This window comes from Balaenoptera musculus, chromosome 2 (genome assembly GCF_009873245.2).
Source record: "Balaenoptera musculus isolate JJ_BM4_2016_0621 chromosome 2, mBalMus1.pri.v3, whole genome shotgun sequence".
Classification (NCBI taxonomy): domain Eukaryota; kingdom Metazoa; phylum Chordata; class Mammalia; order Artiodactyla; family Balaenopteridae; genus Balaenoptera; species Balaenoptera musculus.
Window position 1 is genome coordinate 21,360,353 of NC_045786.1, and position 12,592 is coordinate 21,372,944.

The following is a 12,592-nucleotide window of genomic DNA, read 5'->3' on the forward strand; positions in this document are numbered from 1 at the left end:
ACCAGATTCTCCTATTTGGCAAATCGTTTTTATTTCTACACACCCTTTTCCTTCTCATCCTCGAGTGTTCTGAAGGCTGGAGGCCTTCCTTCATACAGTAGGCACTCTGAGTTAAGATACTGTGAAAGGTGGACATTGATGGATGGATCCAAGGATGGTGAGATGGGCCGGAGAGATGTCTGGACCAGGGGTAGTGATATGAACAGGAAGAGAAAATGATGCAAACATCCCCTGCATCACTGACATCCATCTGCTCATTCATTCACCCACTCTTTCATTACACAAACATTTTGTGCCAGGTACTATGCTAGGTACAAGGAACAAAGGTGAATAAGCAAACATCATTCCTGCCCTCACTGAGTGTATGGTCTACATGGAGGACTCCATCAAAGCAGCATGATTTGTTAAGTACTACTGGGAAAAGCGCACATAGAAGGGACTCCAACTCAGGCTTGGCTTCCTGGAGGAAGAGTCACCTGCCCTGAAACCTGAAAAATGAGGCTGAAATAGTCAGGGATGTTGTGGGGAGGGTCAGAGGAGAGAAGACAGCTCCAGACTGAGAGAACACCTAGAATGATTTGCAAATGAAGGAAATTTCAAATAGCTAAAAGTAGTTCATCCTAGTGAAATAAGTTAGACAGACAAAGATAAATACTGTGTGATATTGCTTATATGTGGCATTTAAAAAGTACAACAAATCAGTGAATATAACATAAAAGAAGCAGACTCACAGATATAGGGAACAAACTAGGGCAAGACAGGGGTGGGGAGTGGGAGGTACAAACTATTGGGCGTAAGACAGGCTACAGGGATGTATTGTACAGCATGGGGAGTATAGCCAATATTTTGTAATAACTGTAAATGGAAAGTAACTTTTAAAAATTGTATAAAACTTTTAAAAAATTTAAAAAAGCTCTAAGGAAGGGCAAACTTTTTCTATAAAGGACCAGAGAGTAAATATTTTTGGCATTGTGAACCATATGGTCTCTGACCCACTACTTAACTCTACTATATCAGTCCAAAAGCAGCCATAGGTAATATATAAGTGAATGGGTATGACTCTGTTCCAATAAAATGTTACTAAAAAAAAGTAGTTCGGGATTTCCCTGGTGGTGCAGTGGTTAAGAATCTGCTTGCCAATGCAGGGGACATGGGTTCAGGCCCCGGTCCAGGAAGATCCCACATGCCCTGGAGCAACTAAGCCCATGTGCCACAACTACTGAGCCTGCACTCTAGAGCCGGCGAGCCACAATTACTGAGCCCGTGCACCGGAACTACTGAAGCCCATGCGCCTAGAGCCCATGCTCCACAACAAGAGAAGCCATCGCAATGAGGAGCCCGTGCACCACAACGAAGAGTAGTCCCTGCTTGCCACAACTAGAGAAAGCCCACGCACAGCAACGAAGACCCAACACAGCCAAAAATAAAAATAATAAATAAATAAATAAATAGATATATTAAAAAAAAAAAAGTAGTTCATCCTGATTTCCACGGGGAGGGGGGTGACAAGAGAAATCCAAGAAGCTTTTGGGGGAAAGAAATGAGCCCAAACTCATATTCTTTTCTGACCTCCTAAGTGCTAAGTGAGTAAGTGAGATTTTGAGCCTCCACTTTACGTTTTGGTGTGTAGTTTCAGGTGGTGTTTCTTTACCCAGCAGGACGCTTACTCCCCTGGTCTCACCTTAAAGTTCAAACACAGCCTTTCATTCCAAAATAGGAATCAAATGTTTTAAATACAAATGCTTCCGAGAGTCACTCCGTTGGTAAAGAAATGTCTCACCCTGATCTCTTCCAGCTTCCTACGAGAGGGAGCCAGACTTCTGCACTGTAGTGAGTTCAGGGATGCTGAGCCAGAGAAGGGAGAGAAAAATGGGTCTCACACATTCACACAGTTTGAGAGCTTCACAAATGTGTCTTGTGACTTTATGTTCATTTGTGGAAGTGTCTAAAGGGAAGTGGGTTGGATGCATAGAAGGAGAAAGAGAAGAGAAAAAAAAATCTTATACAAGTTGCTTCATGTCTGCTGGGATGGTCAGGGGGTATATTTTAATGGGAATGCTGGCACTCTCTCACCCTTAAATACTATTAAATACTAAGAACATCATTAAAACTTCTACTTCTATGGTTAAGAGCATACATTGGGACCCAATAGACATGATACGGCAGGACATCAATGCAGATGGCAAGATGAAGGAGAAAACAGTGTGCCTCACTGGGAGTAAACTCAGCCCAAACTTTCCAGCAAAAAAGGTCTCAGAGAGACCAGAAACTATCCTCCACTGCCAGAGAGGCTGATGGTTAGTCTTCTAAGTTTCTAGTTTGAAATAAAGTACCCCTTGATGTATGTTTGGTTATTAATTATTATATTATTGTTCATTATTTCTGAAAAGTAATACATGTTTAATAAAAATCTGAGTTACAATAATGAAAATCATTTAGGTATATTCAAGCATTTCACCTCCTGAGGACTTCAACTTGGTTTCTAAAACACAGTAGAAACTTCCTAACTCAGACTAATGACAGAGAGCCCCATTGTGAATTACCAAGTTTTTCAGATGAGTGGGTATGCAAACAGACAGACAAGAGTCAAGGAAAGTAAAATCACACAATATGCTTCATCCCTTTGTTTTGACAGTGGTAGTTCAGACTTAACAGTCTATGATAAAACTTTCCAGTACCTCGGTATAAATGTATCGTCGCTTGTTTCACAAAAATAATGAAGTCTTGGTAATCAGAAATCTTACTATAGAACTCAGACATTACATCTTTGCTCAGAGATAGCTTTGGGACTGCAGGGGGTTGCAAATAATTATCTGGCTTACAGAGTACTGAAGTGAGAACGATGAAAGGTCTACTGTACATGCAAAATGAGGAACAGAGGTAAAAAGACATTTTAAGGTTGCCATTTAGCGTTACTCTCATGTTTTTGTCTGCAATCACAGATCTTTCAAGGTAGAAAAGAGCTCATATATGTTCTTTTATCCAACCTCCTCATTTACCCTACTGCTGTATTGATTAGGATTTTACGATTTTCCCTTCAAGAAAGAAGGAGGGCCAACTTAATTACATGCAACTCTCTCTTGTCTGAGAAAAGGCTACACATTTTTATGTGCGGAATGGTACCCAGGCCCAGGAGTAATGTTGGGATTCAGAATCTAATGCACCTAGATTTTTATTACCCATCATTTTCCCATCATCTCCTCCTCCTCTTCCTTCTATTAATCCTGATGAATGGTTCTCAACCCTGGCTGTCCACCGAGCCACTTGGGGAGCTATTTGAACACACCAATCCCCATGTGCAGACATTCTGCCTTAATTGATGATGGAGAGCCATTGGGAGACCACTGAGAGTTGAAAGGACCCACGTACAGCTGTGTTTCTGTGTTGACTTGTCAGTATTATACTGTGTCCTTAGTAGAGCCACAGCGGTTAGGATAAGTGTAGATTCCAGGATAGGGGACTGTCTCACTGTTAGGTGGAGATCTGGAGTAGAAACATGGGTCTTGGAATCAGCCTGCTGGGTTTGAATTCTCACTCTACCACTTACTAGGTAAAATGTGGTTAATAAAGGTATCCATCCATAGAGGTGTGATTAAATGCGTTAACATACATGAAAGGTTAAGAACAGTTTTCAAAACATGTCAAGAACTGTAAACTTTGAGTTGCTATTCAAAGGGATATGGAGGGCAAAGAGTGAGGAAGCAAAAGACATTGCTTTACAGTATGCCTGTAGGTTCCGAGGAGATTAGTCTGGGGCCCACCAGGGACAGAAGAGTTGCTGAGAGCTATCAGAAAGGATAGGATGGCCCGTTTGGGGAAACACCATAAATGGTTTGCAGCAGAGTCGGTTTTACAGGAGCTTTTATTTTGCACCTATTTCGGGGAAGAAAACTTATGCTAGAAAAGGGCCAGGGGAATAAAATTGCTTACATTTAAAGAAAGGTCTACCTGAGCTCTAAGAAATTCTGTTCGTCACCAAAAATAGATCTGGGGCTTCCCTGGTGGCACAGTGGTTAAGAATCCGCCTGCCAATGCAGGGGACATGGGTTCGAGCCCTGGTCCGGGAAGATCCCACGTGCCGCGGAGCAACTAAGCCCGTGCGCCACAACTACTGAGCCTGCACGCTAGAGCCCGCGAGCCACAACTACTGAAGCCCGAGTGCCTAGAGCCTGTGCTCCACAACAAGAGAAGCCACCGCAGTGAGAAGCCCATGCACCGCAACGAAGAGTAGCCTCCCGCTCGCCACAACTAGAGAAAGCCTGCACTCAGCAACAAAGATCCAACGCAGCCAAAAAAAAAAGATCTGGACCAGTCTTTAGAGGGTGGACTAGTTCCTGAAACGCTCGCTTATCTGTGGAAGGAACTACTGCAGAGATGTAATACGCTTGGTTAAGCAGTCCCAAACATGAACACAATTACAGGGGTGCATTTGGGTTGGTGGGGGGTGGCGTGGAGGCTCCTCGGCCAGGTTAAATTTTAAAGACTCAGAGCTGAGAGACACATAAAGGGGTGAGTCAAGTGAAAAGGAAATTTCTGGCAAGCATAAAAAGTTAAGCATACCACTACCCCTCTCTGTAGAGTTAAATCTAGACTTAACTAAGAATCTGCAAATTGTTCATTTTGTGGCTATGTCCCCTTTCAATGGCAAAATTTACATTTTGGTCTTTTCCTTTTTGTTCTGTATCCTTTTGTGTTAAGCCAGGCAGGGCTCACGGAAGAGAATCAAGTTGGATACTTGCTCAAGCGGAAACTAATTAGGGAAGCAAATCCACTGCTCCCCTCAAAAATCAAACATTGCCTACCAGAATCAAGTCAAAATGACTTTTAGACTGTCTGTTGCTTGGGTATATCTGTACCGCGGCTCCTTCAATTACCAAGTCTAATTTGGAGTTGACTGCAAATTTAAGCACTTTTAACAGAAGTTCATGAGTCATTCAGACTAAATCTAATTCATTTGTACAGTATTTCTTGGGCAAAGGTGGGTAGCGAGGGATTTGCCTAAGTATGGAGACGAGGAAAGCTGCAGTGTGAGGGACTTTCTAAAGCTCCCTAAGTGAGGTGGCAGCAGAAAAGGAAGATCAGATGTGGCTGTCCTCACCTCCATCCAGTCCTAACTCCTGGTTTGCCTAAATTGCCTGCCGGCAACATGAGACTGCTCCCCGCCCCTTCTCTCTCTCTCTCTGCACACAAAGAGGCTATTTGGAGGGGGGGGGGGGGAACCTGGGTATAGCAATGTTTACACTTATTATGTGTACACTTATACACACACTTATGTGTATGCGCATCCCCATATCATGCATGTCCTGTGAAAACCTGGAAACCGTGGTATTTGAATATAATTGAAAGGGCGCATGCTAATTTAGACCCTGTGACAGTACTGTAACCAAGATTTACAGTTGCAAACGGTTGACAACTCAGCTATTGGGTGAAAAGAGGGGATGGGAATCTGATTTGATGGGATGACCCTTTCTGACATGTGAACAAAGAAACCTGCATATCTATTTTTAACCAGGCTCTGGAGACTTCCAGTAATTGCCATTTGGAGCTGAGGCTCCGAGTTGTCCCAGTTCCTGGGGACATTTGCATCTCTTTCTGTGTTTGGGTTTTGTCTGTCTAATCCCTCTGAGCGGGTTGGGATGCAGCATCTGTCTCTGCGTTGGCAGGAGGCTCACAGACGCCCTCCTCCTGCACATGCTTACTGCAGCCTGCCTTCTTCCTCTCTGGCTGGGGCTTCCAACTGGAAGCCTGGTGTTTTCTACTCCAGGAAAAATGCAAATACTACTTTGAGCTTTTATGAGTTGCTATACCTGAGTGCCACTGATAAATCCAAGTTTAGGCTTCACAATCGCTATTCATCATAGCAGCAAAAAGGGAGACATCAGGATTGGATCCTCAAGTTGAGGTACAACAGAAGCCATGATGAAGCTGGAACTTGGGATTTGGGGGTTTCATGCAAACTTTTCTTACACAAGGGAGTGATTAGATTAAATTGTAAAGTCTGTAAATGTGGTTTTTGGGGTTCTCTTTGTCTCCCTGGTGTTACTCTTTCATCCCACCCATCTTCCTATATTTGGGTTTTATTCTATCTCTTCCTAAACGAAACCTCTTCCCTTGAAAAGATTCAATGATTGATTCATACAATCATACAGATGGGGTTTATGTGCTACTTCTTAGGCTGTTTTTTCTTTTTCTTTCTCTTTTTTTTTTTTTTTTTTAGCATTTTAATAGGGCTAAAGCCTTTAGGCCAAAGGAGTAAACCTTTTGTCTGGGAATCTCAGATCTCTTGTGGGGACCGTATTTCCAGCTTAAGGTAAAGACTGGAGTTTTTTTTTCTGGAATTATTAAAATGTCAACATTTGATTCCCAGACATAGAAAATAAACTTACGGTTACCAAAGGGGAAAGGAGGGGGAGGAGGAATAAATTAGAAGTTTGGAATTAAAATATATACACTACTATATATAAAATAGATAACCAACAAGGACCTACTGTGTAGCACAGGGAACTATTCTCAATATCTTGTAATAACCTATAATGGAAGAGAATGTACAAAAGATGTATATGTATAACTGAATCACTTTGCTGTACATCTAAAACTAACACAACATTGTAAATCAACTATATTTCCACAAAAATTTTCAAAAAAGGAAAAAGTCAACATTTAAGTATAGAGATGCCATTTCTCTCTGTATGAGACCAGTTTCCCCTAAGATGAAGGTAGGGAGTATGAAGTCTGGAAGATATTCTGAAGACCCCATTCTCTTCTTCACAATTGGTCACCAGAGCAGTCACTTAGAAAACACAAATCTCTTCACTCTAGTTGAAAGCCAGAAGCAGTGTATCATGGCTCTTAGAATTAAGACCAACATCCCTGACAGAGGCAGCAAGGCCCCAGGAGATCCCAGCCTTCTCTGGCACCCCCGGTCCCTCTTGCTTCCTGAGCGCCCCTCACACAGACCTTCTCACAGTCCCTCAGCCAGGCAAGCCCTTCTGCCTTGGGTAGAATGCTCCCTCCTCTCAGCCAGGACATCTGAGACCCCCTCTCCTGGAAAAGGCATCCCCACCTCTCCCTTCCTCTCCATCCTCCACCCCATGCTGTCTGTCTAGATAACTGCAAATCGCCCTTCAGATACTGGAGACATGTCTGTTCCTCAGGGAATACTTTGATGATTAGGTCCCATGCCCGTGTTATTTGCTCTATCCTTATCCATTAGCGCACTGAGCCAATTTGCAATTATACACCTATTTGTGCCATTATTTACTAAATGTTTAACTGTCCATCTCCACAAGGACAGGGCTGCACGTGAATCGCTCACCCTTGCTTCCATCCCATCCCTAGCACACTGCCCAGCTCACAGGCCTCAGTCAGAACGAACTATGCTATCAATGAGCTTATCTACGGGACTGACAAATTGCACTGAAACCCTGAAGTTTTATAGAAATTCTCTTTTATCCTGATTGAATAATTATGATCGTGTTAGTTCATTTAGTGATTAGAAACTTAAATGGAGTTGTCATCAAAACATGTATTATTTTCTTTGGTAAGTTTGATGTGTATGTGTACATGTTTATACATAAGTAAATGTGCAGCATAATTGGGATATTAATTTTTCAAAGGACCTTTTGCATCTTCTAGCGTATTTGCTCATCAAAAAATCTCTGTGAGGAAAGTGAGGCATTATATTGTGAAGAAAATAAGATATATATATACATATATATATACTATATATATATTACATATATACATATATACTATATATATTACATAATATATATATTATGTAATAGTAAATATCTACTATAGTATATAGTAGATATATAATACAGTATAGCAGATATCTACTATAATATGTAGTAGATATATATTAGTGTATATAATACCCTAATACATAATGTATATACTATATCTTATATACTACATGGTAGATATATAATATATATAACATATATACTAATTTACTAGTATGTAATTGTATATTATATATACATATTAGTTATTACATATGTTATATAAACCAATTAACCAGCATATTACATATATTTACCTAAAGCCATCCTGCAAGCTAGTTGCAAAGACAGAATTCATTACTGAATTTTATAATCCAGAGTGATGATTAAGATGATGATTACTCTATGCTGGTATTGTTGAAAAGAATGACTCCAGACAACCCTTCCTTCCGTGTTGGTATGTGTGCAAATGGCTCTTTAATTTTTGCATCGTCTTTTGCTGTTTGCTCATGATAATCAATAGATGGATGCTATGAGAAGTCTTTCATTGCAGACTTTTCTGTTAAGTGAGAGAGAATAAAACAGAAGTTGGGAAGCAGTCGTGCCCAAAATGGTTTTGTTGACAAGCATGCTCTTGGACCAGAGCCCCAGACCTGCAGTTTACTGAGAAGACTGCTTCATATTTTGCATGGGTTATCCTGAAAACTACATGGGGAAAATGTAGGATCTCTGCTTTATAAAGTAGAAGGAATTAGGAAGAACAAAAATGGAAAGTTACATGTGTGTATCATTTACTTTGCAACAAAGACTTTGATCAGCAATTTCAAATGTTTTGTCTTTCTTATTTAATCCTCCCCACACCCTGAGAGATGGAGGTATTATTATTGACATGTTATAGCAGAGAAGTCAGTTAAATGCATCATGTCACAGAGGCATCCTGATTCGGAGATCTGTTCTACCACTCCGAGCTCCACGAATCAATTCCATGGGCTTAAGATCTTCTCCTGGAGCCATTTTCCAGTTAAATTGAATATTCCACTATAAATTGACTATCCTATTAGTTGAGTTTCTAGGATCTATGAAATGAAATGACTGATATGCTGCAAGGGCTTGGGGTTGCCATGTCAACCCTCTGTGGATGCCTGCAGAGCTGGTCTGTATATAATTCCTTATTCTCACACCTTGCCCTAAGCAGTGCTTGGGAGAACTTTTAATAAGATGGGTTTGCCATGGTCCTCCTTATTTGTAGTGGACAGCTGTCATCCAAGAGCTGCTTTGGTAATTTACCGCCGATTCTCCACACCTGTGTCCCATCAGAAATATCCTTCAAAAAGTCACTACCATGTTGGTAATTCCCAGGCCTTGTCCTTGGTGTTCCCATCTTGTTATTTAGGACGCTCTACAAACATGTGTTATACTCAACTTCCCCCTAAACTCAGCTTGGATGCTTGCTCCAAGGTGGACAATTACTTCTTTCACCGTGCTCTAAGTCAGGATGTCATGATAACATGTCCCAGTCATGATATCAAGCATCTTAAATATATTTTATTATCTAATTCATAAAATCACACTGAAAGATAGGAAATATTGTGATTCTCCATTTTTCTGAAAAGGAAACTGAAACAAAAGAAAATTTCTCCAAGGATACAGAGCTTGAAGGAGGTTGAGCTGGGATATTGCATCCAGGTGTTCTCTCTTTAAGGCCTGCACGATTGCCAACCAGAATGTACGGATGGGATGCCTGATGGGAACACGTGGGCATTCTTGACTTATTTTTCTACCTTTATTTTGGCAACTCAGTACATCATATGTAGTGTACTGCTTTTGCATAGATATGGATAACTCAATAAATGAGATATATAGATAATTTTAGTCATACAGAATTAATAGGCAGGAAACATACTGGCTTTGTATAATTTAAGCCTCAATCCTCTAAGGGGATTTACAGACATAAGGGTACATGATACCCCAGAAGGTGACACCTGCAACTCAGACTCTGTAATGAACCAGTCAAAAGAGGGAAAGTTGCAAAGTTCTGGAAACTTCATGTGAGGTCAGAGAATCTTTTGGCATGGAGGAAATCCCTGTGGTCTTGGAGGAAATCCCTGTGGTCTCTTCTTATTGGAAGAAGAAGAGAGAGTTCAGAAAGTGGAAAAATGATGTGACTGTGGTTTCTATTTGTGCGTATCACACACACCTCCCGCTCCACAGAACTGGTCACTCTTTAACCCTCATTCTCAATCTTGTCTTCTCGGACTCCTGCCACGAGACTCTGTTCTCAACTTATACTTGTTGAGTGAATTGACCTGGGAACTACTTTCTGTGGGATTTCATATTTGATTTCATTCATATTCGATATGATTTGAAATTTAGCAGAAAAATGTTACGTATATATATAGAATTTTGTTAGAATACATGTATTTCAATGACTCTGTAGCATAATGTGGAAGCAACTTTCACTTCTGTTTAAAATATTTGGCTGAACATAAGGTTTTCTTTGTGGAGGTTGGGGTACATGCTCAACTATTTGCTAATCTGGGGTCTTCGGCAAGTCTGTCTTGTGTCGTGGTGATTTGCATGTCTTCTTGGGTGTTTGCTCAGGAGCAAATTCACTGACATAAAACCATCCTTGAGTAACTTTTGTTAATATCTTTAGCCTCTATGTTTAAAAACATTTCACAGTAATATGAAGTTTATTCAAGGACTCTTTCTAATTTTTCATGTTATGATTTTGTTAAAAACACTTTTTTGACTGGATAAATTGCAAAGGTGATATAAAATTATGGCACTCAGAAGGGTACCAATTGTATCATCATCAATTAGTCTTACGGTGTTGGTTCAATTTTTGGGAAAGCTAAATGCTATAAATCTTGCAGGGGTGCCGTGATCACTTAGTGGTCGGGGAGCAAGGCACTGAATTCCCCGTGTTGCACTCAGGATGTTCTCTGTATTGCCATGCAGCAAATATCTTATTGGCTTAGTGGTAGGAAATCACCTGTAAATTTGGGAATGTAGTTAGGCACAAAGAGGAGGAGCCTGGGCAGGATCTGGACAGGGCAGGAAAACAATGATTATAATCTATTTGCATCTTTCTTTCTGAGTATGGTCTTGGGAGTGGCATCTTTGAAACCTCTTGGCATTGCTGTGCTGCTCCATATGTGGAAAAACAGTTCAGGTTGGTTTATAAGCAATTATTTCATTTTCTATGTTAAAGGGTTCTGCAGAATGGGGTACTTCAACAATTCCACAGTAGGACTTGTTGGGAATGTGTGGCTTAGAAATAACAACTATAAAGATTTTAGATGCTTGGATCACAAGTTAGAATGGGAGAAATGATTTTACTATCTGGTCCTTTGAGAAGGTCCATTTGGTCTTCTTAGCAGAAATTCCCAGACATTCTGGCTGCTCTGATCATTTTTTCCCTCATGCTTCAGGTAGCAAATTGACAGTGGTTTGGGGAGTGTAAATGTTGGGGCAATAGAAATTATGTAAATGTTGCATTCCAGCAAGACAAATTTCAAGCCCTTGAGGTCTTTTAAAGAGCATTAATTCTAGAAATTAGACACAAAACTTAACTTTTTCATTCTAATGATTTCATAAAGAAAAACTCATTAGTAAAGGTGACAAATATGAAGTTCTATTGAACATTTAAATTCAAGAATCTCAGTGAATGCCCCAGGGAGATACTTACCCAGCCAATGACTCTCCGATGTTATTAAGAAGCAATTTACTCAAGAAAGTCTCCATTCATGAGTTTACATAAGAACAATATCTACTTTACAAAGGCTTGTGTTCTCAGTATAGCACATACCTAATTTACAATGACTTTTGGTTAAAATTTTCATTAGGTTGGTTCAATAGTATTTGATAATTTTAATTCAGTTTTATGAGATCCCAGGTTCCCATTTACAGGAAAAGAAAATGAATGCAGAGGAAATAAATTTTTAAAGAGCAAATTTATCTCTCAAATGAGCTCTGCTAATTTCAGTAGCAAATCCGAGGTGGAGGAAAGTTAACCTTTAGTATTTCTATGGCAGTCCTTTTGGGCATAGACTATGGTATCCATTAAAAAAAACCTCTCAGGTCCACAGCATCAGTGCTTTGCAATTATACCAATCTGTGCAGTGACTTTACAATAGACTCTTGTGAAATACTGATATGGAAGGGGTGCCACAGGGTTTAAGCACAGGGTGTTTTCATGGGTTGAGGATAGGAAGGGAGCAGTGGTCCTCAGGCACAGATCAGATCGAGGAAAATAAAACCAAAACACATGAGAGGTGAGTGTTCCAGCCTTCTGAAATAAGGATTAAGGAGTATACAATTACGAGAGGTCAACAATTTAGGCAGGAGAACCATTACTTAAGCTTTAATGAAGAATGTGAAATGAGGGCGGACTCAGAGCCGCAGATACAGGAAGATGAGAAAGTCACATCACAGGACCAGTCATCAGAGGACAGACCAGCCCTAATGATACGATGAGGAGTTGGCCCTGCTGGACTGGAGAAGGGATGAGTTAACAAGAGGTTATGAAAGACACATACAAACCCCCAGAAAGTTACGATTTTTTCAGCAATTAAGTTTCCTTTTTAAGTTATCTGACTTAGACTTCCATGGTGATAACTTCAAACTCCTTGCCAGCTAATCTGCAAATAGCGTAGGACCATGCAAAGTAAAACACTCCCCCAATCTTATCAACAGATTGAAAGAATCAAATACTATTTGTCAACAATGAAGTCCAACTTCTCACAATATGGTCACCATGCTGACGGAGGAAATGCGAATAAAATTCCCCGTCACGTCAGGGTCCTGATGACTCAGCCGCGGTTTACAACGAATCCTGTGACAATTATGGGTGACAAAGACCA